This window comes from Trichosurus vulpecula, chromosome 9 (genome assembly GCF_011100635.1).
Source record: "Trichosurus vulpecula isolate mTriVul1 chromosome 9, mTriVul1.pri, whole genome shotgun sequence".
Taxonomy (NCBI): Eukaryota; Metazoa; Chordata; class Mammalia; order Diprotodontia; family Phalangeridae; genus Trichosurus; species Trichosurus vulpecula.
In genome coordinates, this window is record NC_050581.1 from 166,540,988 (window position 1) to 166,553,571 (window position 12,584).

Consider the following 12,584-nt stretch of genomic DNA (forward strand, 5'->3'; position numbering starts at 1 on the left):
CTCAAGTTTGGGACAAAGTACTCTATACTCTATGAGCAGTCATACCCCAAAGAAAAACTCAAGGGTCACGTAAGTTGGCTGGGAACATGGCCAGGCAGCGAAAACACACACAGATTCAGTCTCAGACTTTGGAATCTTTCTGTGGTGACAAAGGATACCAAAACATACAGCCAGAAGAAGGAGTTGGAAAAGCAAGTTAGAGAAGTAGAGGAAAAATTGGGAAGAGAAATGAGAAGGATGCAAGAAAACCATGAAAAACAAGTCAATGACTTGCTAAAGGAGACCCAAAAAAATACTGAAGAAAATATTGAAGAAAACAACACCTTAAAAAATAGACTAACTCAAATAGCAAAGGAGGTCCAAAAAGCCAATGAGGAGAAGAATGCCTTGAAGGGCAGAATTGCCCAAATGGAAAAGGAGGTCCAAAAGACCACTGAAGAAAATATTACCTTAAAAATTAGATTGGAGCAAGTGGAAGCTAGTGACTTTATGAGAAATCAAGATATTATAAAATAGAACCAAAGGAATGAAAAAGTGGAAGACAATGTGAAATATCTCATTGGAAAAACCACCGACCTGGAAAACAGATCCAGGAGAGATAATTTAAAAATTATTGGACTACCTGAAAGCCATGATCAACAAAAGAGCCTAGATATCATCTTTCAAGAAATTCTCAAGGAGAACTGCCCGGATATTCTAGAGCCAGAGGGTAAAATAGAAATTGAAAGAATCCACAGATTGCCTCCTCAAAGAGATCCCAAAAAGAAAACTCCTAGGAACATTGTTGCCAAATTTCAGAGCTCCCAGGTCAAGGAGAAAATACTACAAGCAGCCAGAAAGAAACAATTTGAGTATTGTGGAAAAACAATCATGATAACACAGGATCTAGCAGCTTCCACATTAAGGGACTGAAGGGCTTGGAATACGATATTCTGGAGGTCAATGGAGCTAGGATTAAAACCAAAAATCACCTACCCAGCAAAACTGAGTATCATGTTCCAAGGCAAAATATGAATTTTCAATAAAATAGAGGACTTTCAAGCTTTCTCAGTGAAAAGACCAGAGCTGAATAGAAAATTTGACTTTCAAACACAAGAATCAAGAGAAGCATGAAAAGGTAAACAAGACAGAGAAATCATAAGGGATTTACTAAAATTGAACTGTTTTGTTTATATTTCTACATGGAAAGATGATGTGTTTGATTCATGAGGTCTCAATATCATAGTAGCTGAAAGGAATATGGATATATATATATATATATATATATATATATATATATATATATAAATATATGTGTGTGTGTGTGTATGCATATATATACACATGTGGGTATCTATGTATGTAAATATGTAGGTGTATATGTACATGTATGTATATATATACATACATGTATGTATATATATACATACATATATATATACACACATAGAGAGCACAGGGTGAGTTGAATATGAAGGGATGATATCTAAAAAAATAAAATCAAATTAAGGGATAAGAGAGGAATACATTGAGAGATGGAGAAGGGGAGAGATAGAATGGGGTAAATTATCTTGCATAAAAGTGGCAAGAAAAAGCAGTTCTCTAGGAAGGGAAGAGGGGTCAGGTGAGGAGGAATGAGTAAATCTTGCTCTCATCGGATTTGACCTGAGGAGGGAATACCATACACACTCAATTGGGTATCTTACCCCACAGGAAGGAAGGAGGAAGAAGATAAAAAAAGGAAGGATGATAGAAGGGAGGGCAGACAGGGGGAAGAGGTAATCAAAAACAAACACTTCTGAAAAGGGACAGGGTCAAGGGAGAAAATTCAATAAAGGGAGATAGGATAAGAAGGAGCAAAATGTAGTTAGTCTTTACAACATGAGTTTTGTGGAAGGGTTTTACATAATGATATGCATGTGGCCTATGTTGAATTGCTTGCCTTCTTAGGAGGGTGGGTAGGGAGAGAATTTGGAACTCAAAGTTTAAAAACAGATGTTCAAAAAAAAAGTTTTTGCATGCAACTACGAAATAAGATATACAGGCAGTGGGCATAGAAAGCTATCTTGTCCTACAAGAAAGGGGATGGGGGGGTGGGGTGACAGAAGGGAGGGCTGACTGGGGAACAGGGCAACCAGAATATATTCCATCTTGCAGTGGGGGGGAGGGTAAAAATGGGGAGAAAATTTGTAATTCAAACTCTTGTGAAAATCAATGCTGAAAACTAAAAATAATAAATAAATTTAATTTAATTTAATTTAAAAAACATATATCTTAATTTTCAATAAGAGAAAAATGTCCTCCTCATTCAAAACTCCCACTGAAAACCAAAAGAAATCTCCTCCCTCCAAAAAACCAAAGTTTGGTGTGTAGATATTTACTTTTTGTTCTAATATATGTACCAATATGAATAAGGTCCCAGTAAGGAAAGGAGTAGGAAGCCTGATATTTCAGATGTGTTCATAATTTCAGAATAAGCTTTTAAAAGGCAATCAGTTGGCAAAACAAAAGTTTATGAGACCAAATATATCTCCCACTTTAATGTACAAGTCAATGATAATAATAAAAGCCTCCTTTGAGTACTGGTTACAAAAGGAACAGAGGTTTGACTAATTATTTTCCAATTGACTTAACATTCTTTGACATGTGAAAAGAGAATTCCTAAACAGAACTTTAAGCTTCAATGTCTAAAGTCTGGTTTTGGAGGAATAAATTATACTAAAAGAAGTCCTTCCTAACACCACCACGATTACTGGGAAATTAACAAAATCAGAATAATTGGAAGAAGAAAACAAAGGGAAAAAACCTGCAAAATAGCAAAGAGTAAAATATTCAAATGATTATGAAATTTCTAATTTATGAGAAAGTTTCTCAGCAATTTCTTAGACAAGGATGAAAAAAACAAGTTATTTTCACATTATGTTTCACATCACATTTCACATCACATTCATATTCAATTTAAACTATTTTCTTGTCATCATTTTACTGCTCTTTGTTTTCCCATATTTCCTTTTGCTCTCCTTTATTTTACCTCTTTATGACTTTATGTAATTAAAGTACTTGCATGTGTATGTATACAGATGTATAATGATTTGTGTGCATATATGTATATGTGAATAGCTATGAGTATGGCCTAGACTCTGCTTTGGTAATAAGCCCTAGCTAGAGAGTAGGTCTCAGATTCAGAAACACATGAAATCAAGTCCTCTCCTCTTTGACACATACAGATTTTATAACCCTGGGCAAATCCCTTATCTTGCCAGTGTACCAAACAACTGTCTGAGCTTTCTGAGTTTCAGAAAAGGTGCCAATCTGTATTGGTTGGGAACTCTACAGACAGATTAATCCAATGATCTCATGAAAACAAAGAAAGAAAGAAAAATCTTCAAATACAGTGGCTATCCAAATCTGGTCATTTTCCTCTATGTGGTTTTCAATATTAAATCTGTTGTATAAATTACTTTGGGATATTTTGGATAACACTAAAATTCAGGAATCATAGGAACACTTTTGTTCGATAATAATTAGAGCAGATTATTTCACTTGGTAGCAGGTATCCTGACACTCAGACCACCAACTGTGGTCTAGCACTTCCATCTTCTGCTGAAATTAAATTCACCAGTGGTAGAGAATAGAATTTGACAAATCATTCTCACCTGTACATTTGATCAATCAGGAAAGTGCCATCTATAACTTCAGCTACACTGAAAAGCAGAATAATAAATAATTAAAAACTGTCATATTAGTATTATTAGGAGGAGGAGGAGGAGAAAATATACGGATTGCTGATAAAAGGACAGCGGCATAGAGATCATTTCCTATACTACAGAAGTAAGAGTATTAAAGATTGTTTATGCATATTATGTCAAAATTCTTTCTCCTGGAGATGTGGGAGTTCCTCCCTAAGGAAGTTTTAATTTGATAGAAAGTGCATTTTTATTTTTGAAGCTCATTTCACTGTTGCATTTCAACAGTGAAATAGAAAGTCATTGCTGAGTTCTGCAATCCCTAATGGAGGTGGGAGTCAATATTGAAATTCCCATTTTATGAGTAAACTCTGATATGAGACCTTTCTCCAGAATGACTATTCTTCCTTTCCACAGAAATGTATTTCTATGAATATTAGATATGTATTACATATGCATTTTCTAGTGTAGCAAGTGTCTGTAATGGTACTTCAGGGAGTGGAGGAGGGTCTGGAAATTCCAACAGAGAAGAAAACAGACAAGAAAATAGGAAGAGTTGAAATCTATGTCCCAGCCTAAAAGTTTCCATGGTTTTGATTGGCCGTCCCATGGGGTTCAGGGAATAGAGAGCTTCTGTGTTTGGTGGAATTTCTTTACCCACCATGATGCCTACCATGTGGCAGGCCTTTGTAGTCCCTGAAAGTTAGGCTTCTCAGTTTCCTTGAGAAAGACTTGTGACATATGTTCACAATGAACAAAATAAACACAAGGAAATTAGATACAGGCTCCCCTGCTTATTATGTGGATAACAGAGTCTTTGGGGATTATACACCTTAGTGGCTAACTTCTGAGACCTGTGTATGTGGAGCGAGAGTAACAGGAGAATTGAGATAAGACTGAGTCCAGTCCTAAAATGAGCCAATGGGGCTTAGGCGTAGAGAAAGAGACTGACTGGGATTAACCCAGGACATAGACCAGGGCAGAACTAGACTGATTACTATTCCAAAGTCAGTGAGCCAGGAGAAAATAAAAAGACTATCCTATAAACTACTTTCCCTTTGAATTCACTGACCACCACCAAAATCTGGGGATGGGGAGCCTGCCACAAGGACCTCTCCTGTGTGTCTCCTTTGGTATAGTATTTACCCTAAAGTAACAATCGTTTTCCTACAATCAGCAGAAGAGGAGGGAGGAGGGACAAGGGAAGAGAGAGAAATCAGTGCTTTTGGACTGTCTTGCACTCCAAAAATAAAATAAGTTGGGAAAATAAGCAGTATAGGGAAGGGTAGAGACCAGAAGAGGGGAGGAAAGCAAATGGATGTGAGGTGTTATGATTATAGATTCAGTAAAACTTGGGAACTGATTGGCTCAATGATAAGAAATAGGCTACCCTTTCATTCAAGTATGATTTTAAAGTTCTAAACCTGGGAGGTTGGGATGAATAAAACTGCAGAACTTTGGAAGATAGATGAATTTATTTCTTAATTAAATTATATATTTATTTTTAACATTTTTTAAAAAAATTGAGTTCCAAATTCTCTTTCTCCATCATGTTTCCCAGTCCTTTAGAAGACAAGTAACATCCTATCAAATATACATGTGAAATCAAGAAAAACATATTTTTGTATAATTTGCTTCTTAGTAATGTTATCAAAAAACAAAAAAAGCAATAAATACAAAGAAAGTGAAAAAATGTGCTTCAATTTGCACTCAGATTTTGTCATCTCTCTTTCTAAAGCGTATAGCATTTTTCATTGTGGATATTTTTGAATTGTCTTTAGAAAATTGTTTTAATCAGAATACCTAAGTCTCTAATATTTGATCATCCCTACAGTACTGCTGTTACTGTGTACAATGTTCTCTAAGGTCTTCTCATTTCACTTTACATCAGTTCTAATGAGTCTTCCCATTTCTTTTCTAAAACCATCCTGCTCATAACTTCTTATCACACAATAGCATACTCTCATATTATAAATACCATAACTTGTTCAGCCATTCCCCAAATAATGGGGTATCCCCTCAATTTCCAATTTGTAGCCACCACAAGAAGAGTCACTATAAATACTCATTGTAAATATAGGCCCTTTGACCTTTTCTTTAGTCTCTTTGGGATACAGCCCTAGTATTTGTATTGATGGGCCAAAGGGTATGTACAGTTTTATAGCCCTTTGCATATGGTTACAAATTATTCTCCATAATGTTTACAACAATTCACAACTCCACTCTACTCATTAATGTACCAATTTTTCCCACATTCCCTCCATCATTTGTCATTTCAGATAGATGTGAGGAGGTACTTCTAAGTTGTTTTAATTTGTATTTCACTATTCCATATTAATTTACAACATTTTTCATATGACTATTGATAGCTTTGATTTCTTTTCTGAAACCTGTTTGTTCATATTTTTGACAATGTATCATTTGGGGAAAGGCTCTTATTTTTTATAAATTTGGCTGAGTTCCCTGTATATTTGAGAAATCAGAGAAACTTACTATAAAATTTTCACCAGTTTCCTGCTTTCCTTCTGATTTTAGTGTCATTGGTTCTTTTTGCTAAAACACTTTAATTTCATATAATCAAATCATCAATTTTACTTCTTGTGATGCTCTCTTGTTTGTTCATACACTGTTCATTTCTCCATAGATCTACCAAGCAAAATTTTCCATGATTCTCTAATTTGCTTATATCATTATTTATGTCTAAATGTACTAATTTTGACCTAATTTTGACATACTGTGTAAGATGTTGGTCTATGACTGGTTTTTGCCAAATTGCTCTCCAGTTTTACCTGCAATTTTGTCAAATGGTGAGAACTTGCCCCAAAAGCTTATATATTGGTATTTATCAAACATGACATTACTATAGTCATTTACTTCTGTATGTTGCGTACCTAATCTATTCCACCAATCCATCACTCTATTTCTGAGACAGTACCAGATTGTTTTGATGATTACCACTTTTTAATAGAGTTTGAAATCTGGTATTGCTAGGTCACTTTTCTTAATGTTTTATTTTTACTGATTCCATTGACATTCCTGACCTTTTGAGGGTTACATAAATAAAAAGGAAAACCACAGGCACATGAAAAATATGGATCAGCTTTGCCACACACTGCTGGCATAGCTCAATCTATATCTGTGGGGATGTTAATGAGTTCATCATCTAAACAAAGTCCTACCATTGTCATGATTTTAATAGTTATAGGCCATGGTACTTCAGCCAAGCAACACAAAGTTAAAGAAACTACCTCTCATTGATCTATCTATAAGTGATTTTCCCCTTCTGTTCCTTGTTTTCTCATTTAGGAATCATTGCTTTTTCCATTTTTGCCATGTTCAATCCAATGGAACTTTTTTTTTTAAAATTTGTATCAGAATGCTTTAATCTTTTGAGGGAGACAATCTATCCCTTAAAGAAGCCTTTCTCTACCTGTTTCTGCTTTTAGGGTCACAATTTTTTTCACTATACCAGAATTTTTCTCACTTCTCCATATTATATCTGACCCAGCATCAGAAGTCTGATTTCTGTAAACTGTGAACTGTATATATTGTCTGAATAGTCCTCCCCACCCCCAAATCCTCTCACCTTCCAATAGTAAGAAATGATACTTTTCTATGTGACTTTGTTGCTTCATTTCATTTGAATAAAATTTCTATTGATGCACTTGGACTGAACTGCTCACCATTAGAAAAAGAAGATCCTCTATAATTTACCTCACCAACTGTGTTATGGTGGGAAATACCTTTTCTGAATTAAAAAAGAAAGTTCGCCACTTCAAGGTGAGAAAAATAGTGTCATTTGCTTGAAATTAATTAAATTGAGTTCCAGCTAACATAGGGAAGGCCAAATAATTAGCACACATTTATACAGTTTCTTAGGGTTTCCAAAGAGTCTTAGCTCATTTGATTTTCCAATATCACCTTACATTATTCGCATTTCTCAGACCATACAAGGTCTTAGAGAGATAACTTGACTTGCCTGAGGTCACATAGGGAGCTACTGTCAGAGAGGGCATTTGAAAGCAGGTGGTCCTGTCTCCAAATTCACTGTTCTATCTTCTTCACCAGTCCTCAGTGTTCTTTTATCCTGTAAACCACTTTCAAGAACAACAAAAAGTTTTGGGGACTCCCAGGGTAATTTAATATGTACTTCATAAAATTATTTAAAATTAGTCAGGGCTAAAGGTATGATTTTTTTTCACAAACACCTCAGGCTATATTCACAAATGTGGTTACAATCCAGTATATGAGAACAATTACACTATACAGTGTTGTCACCAATTAGATTACTCATTGATATTGAGAGGAGATTTAGTGACCTTAGTGGGGGCTCCCATACCATGACTGGAAAAAAATGTTATGACCGATGTGCAGAATAAGCCAAAAGGCCAGCATCACCCTATGGGGATGTGGATAATTCCATGTAGCAAATGATGAGGAAAGATCCATGGTCATCTCTGATCAAGAATAAAAACTTCATCTTCTATGTATTTTACTTCTGTGATTTCTGATTTTACTATTTCCAGGCTGGCAAGAAATTAATTCCATTAAAATCACTTTATGTGAAGATAGTAAAGAAAAGGCAGCAAGTTTCATGAGCTCTCCCCATGACCCCTCTGAAAAATTTCTGGAGCAGCCGACCCCAGAAAAGGATAGGGTGAAATAATTTTCCAGCCATGGATAACTTAGAAGGTCATCAGGAAAGGTGAAGGTGGAACACAGTCCAGCATGAGCCATGCCAGTAAAGACCCAGCCCAAGCAAATCTGGAGCAGGGCTTTGGAATCACTGAATCAGCAGAGGTAGCAGCTGCTTATGGAGTTCTCAGCCCACAGACAAAAAGGGGATCAAACACCTGGTCAGAAGAAGATTGCAGGGGTCTCTTTGTTAGCACTGCGGCATGACTCTGTTGCTTTGTCCATACTCAGATCCAGGTCACAGTCCTGGGTACCAGTCCCAGGGTAAAGAGAAGTACTATCACACCACAGCCTGTGGCCACAGTGGAGTGGGGAACTGGGTCACTGTTCCAGGGCAGAAAAAAAGTGCTTGTGGTCACTCACAGACCAGAGAACAAGCCAGGAGAGTAGTAAATCCACCTGTCTTAAGATCATACCACCTTGGAGGAACTGAAAACTTACAGGTCCCTAAAAATCTCTAAAAGCAAATGCACAAAACACATAAAACTTGGGACAGTGTTCTCTCCACCCTGGAAGTAGGGTCTTACTTTAACAAAGAGTTAAAAGTTAAGAAATAAGCTGTGAAAATTATCATACAATGGAACAATGGAAAAAATTTCTGACCATAGAAAGTGACTATGATGACAGTGAAGATAAAAACACACACTCAGAAGAAGGTAATGAAGTCAAAGCGCCTGCATCCAAAACCTCCAAGAAAAATACAAATTGGTCTCAGGCCGTAGAGGAGTTCAAAAAGGATTTTTAAGATTAAGTAAGAGAGGTAGAAGAGAAATTGAGAAGATAAGAGAGCAATGAAAGAAAATCATGAAAAATGAGTCAACAGCTTGGTAAAGCAGACATAAAAAATACTAAAGAAAATGACACCTTAAAAAGCAGACTAGGCCAAATGGTAAAAGAGGTACAAAAAACCAATGGGAAGAAGAATGTCTTAAAAAAATTGGTCAGCTTTGATAAACCCAAAGAATCCAGCTTCTGGGCTAACAATTCATTATTTCACAAAAACTGCCAGGAAAAATGGAAAATGGAAGGGCAGAAACTGGGCATAGACCAAGTCTTACATCATATAGCAAAACAAAGTCAAAATTGGTTCATGATTAGGAATAAAGGCTGATACTATAAGTAATTTGGGAGAGCAAAGAATAGTTTACCTATCAGATTTACAGGAAAGGAAAAAATTCATGACACAACAAGAGAGAGAGAGAGCATTACCAAATAAAAAAATGGATAATTTGATTATGTTAACTTGAAAAGTTTTTGTATAAAAAAAGTTAATGCAACAAAGATTAGGAGGGAAGCAGAAAATTGGTAGAAAATCTTTACAACCACTGTCTCTGATAAAGGCCTCATCTCTGAAATATACAAGGAACTGAGCCAAATTTATAGGAATACAAGTCATTCCCCAATTGAGAAATGGTGAAAGGATACGAATAGGCAGTTTTCAAAGGAAGAAATTAAAGGTTTCTATAGGCATATGAAAAAAAATGCTCTAAATCACTGTTGATTAGAGAAATGCAAATCAAAACAATTCTTAGGGACCACATCTCTCCTGTCATATTGGCTAACATGACAAAACAGGAAAATGATAAATGCTAGAGATAATGCGGAAAAATCAGAACACTGCTACATTGTTGGTGGAGTTGTGAGCTGATCCAGCCATTCTGGAGAGCAATTTGGAATTTTGCCCAAAGGGCTATAAAAATGTGTATACCCTTTAACCCAGCAATACCACTTGTAGGGCTGTATCCCAAAGAGATCACATGAGTGGGAAAAGGACCCATATATACAAAAATGTTTATAGCAGCTCTTTTTGTGGTAGCAAAGAATTGGAAATCAAGGGGATGCCCCAAAATTGGGGAATAGCTAGATATGTTGTGGTATCTGAATGTAATGGAATACTATTGTGTTATAAAAAAATGGGGAAGATATGGACTTAATAATAACCTGGAAAGACCTACATGATATAATGCTAAGTGAGTGGAGTGGAGCCAGGAGAACATTGTACACAACCACAGATATATTGATTCCATGATGACTAACTTTGATAGACTTGGCTCTTTTCAGCAATACAAGGTTCAAAGACAACTCCAAAGGACTCATGATGAAAAGAGCTATCTACATCCAGAGAAAGAACTATAGAGTCTGAATGCAGATTGAGGCAAACTATTTGCTCTCCTTTTTTTCTCTTTTATTTTGGTTTTGCTTCTTCCTTCTCATGATTCATTCTGTTAGTCATAATTCTTCTTTACAACTTGACTATTGTGTAAATAAGTTTAATGCAAAACTATATGTAGAGATCTATCAGATTCCATGCTGTCTTGGGAAAGACAGTGGAGGGGAGGGAGGGGAATTTTGAAGCAAGTTTCTCTGATAAAAGTTTCATTTTTCAAACATATAGAGAAACCGAGTCAAATATATAAAAGTAAAAGCCATTCTTCAATTGATAAATGATCAAAAGTTATAATCAATTTTCAGGTGAAGTAATCAAAGATATCTGTACCCATATGAAAAAAGTGCTCTAAATCCCAAGTGATTAGAGAAATGCAAATTAAAACAATTCTGAGGCACTACCTCACACCTATTTGATTGGCTAATAGGACAGAAAAAGAAAATGACAAAAGGCAATGTGAGAAAAATGAGACATTGATGCACTGCTGGTGGAATTGTGAATAGATTCAACAATTCTGTAGAGCAATTTGGAACTATGCCCAAATGGCTATAAAACCATGCATATTCTTTGAAATAGCAATGCCACTACTAGACCTCTATCCTAAAAGAGACAAAAAATAAAAAGGAAAAGGACCTGCATGTACAAAAATATTTATAGCAGCTCTTTTCTGGTGGCAAAGAGTGGGAAATGGAATGGATGTCCATCAATTAGGGAATGGATTGTGGTATGTGATTACAAAGGAATACTACTGTGCTACAAGAAATGATGAGCAGGATGCTTTCAGTAAAAAAAAAACATGAAAGACTTACATGAACTAATAGTGCAAAGAGAAATATAATGTGTACAAATCAACAACATTATTATAAGATGATCAGCTATGAATAACTTAGCTATTATCAGCAATACAATGATCCAAGAAAACTCTGAAGGATTTATGATGAAAAATGCTATCCATCCCCAGAGAAAGCACTAATAGTGTCTGAATACAAATTGAAGATTGAAGCATATTTCTTTTTATTTTATTTTTCTTGAGGATTTTTTGTCTATATTTCTTACACAATGACTAATACAGAAATGTTTTGTTTTGTTTTGTTTTTCCTTCTTAATTAGTTTATTTATTTTTAGTTTTCAACATTTATTTCCACAAGATTTTGAGTTTCAAATTTTCTTCACATCTCTCGCCTACCCCCACCCCAAGATGGCATGCATTCTGATTACCTCTTCCCCCAGTCTGCCCTCCCTTCTGTCATTCTCCCTCTTATCCCCTTCCCCCTCTTTTCTTCCTGTAGGGTAAGATACCCAATTAAGTGTGTATGTTATTCTCCCCTTAAGCCAAATCCAATAAGACTAAGGTTGACTCATTCCTTTTCACCTCCCCACTCTTCGCTCCACTGTAACACCTTTTTCTTGCCTCTTCTCCCTTTCTCCTTCTCCCAATATATTTCTCACCCCTTAATTTTATTTTTTTTAATATTATCCCTTCATATTCATCTCACCCTGTGCCCTCTGTCTATACACACACACACACAAACACACACACACACACACACACACACACACATTCCCTTCAACTATCCTAATATTGAGATAGGTCTCATGAGTTAAAAATATCATCTTTCCATGTAGGAATGTAAACAGTTCAACTTTAGTAACTCATTTATGATTTCTCTTTCTTGTTTATCTTTTCATGCTTCTCTTGATTCTTGTATTTGAAATTCAAATTTTCTATTCAACTCTGGTCTTTTCATCAAGAATGCTTGAAAGTCCTCTATTTCATTGAATATCCAATTTCCCCTTGAAGGATTATACTCAGTTTTGCTGGGTAAGTGATTCTTTATTTTAATTCTAGCTCCTTTGACCTCTGGAATATCATATTCCAAGCCCTTTGATCCCTTAATGTAGAAGCTGTTAGATATTGGGTTATCCTCATTGTGTTTCCGCAGTACTAGAATTGTTTCTTTCTGGCTGCTTGCAATATTTTCTCCTTGACCTGGGAATCTGAAATTTGGCTACAATATTCCTAGGAGTTTTCCTTTTGGAGTCTTTTCCAAGAGGCA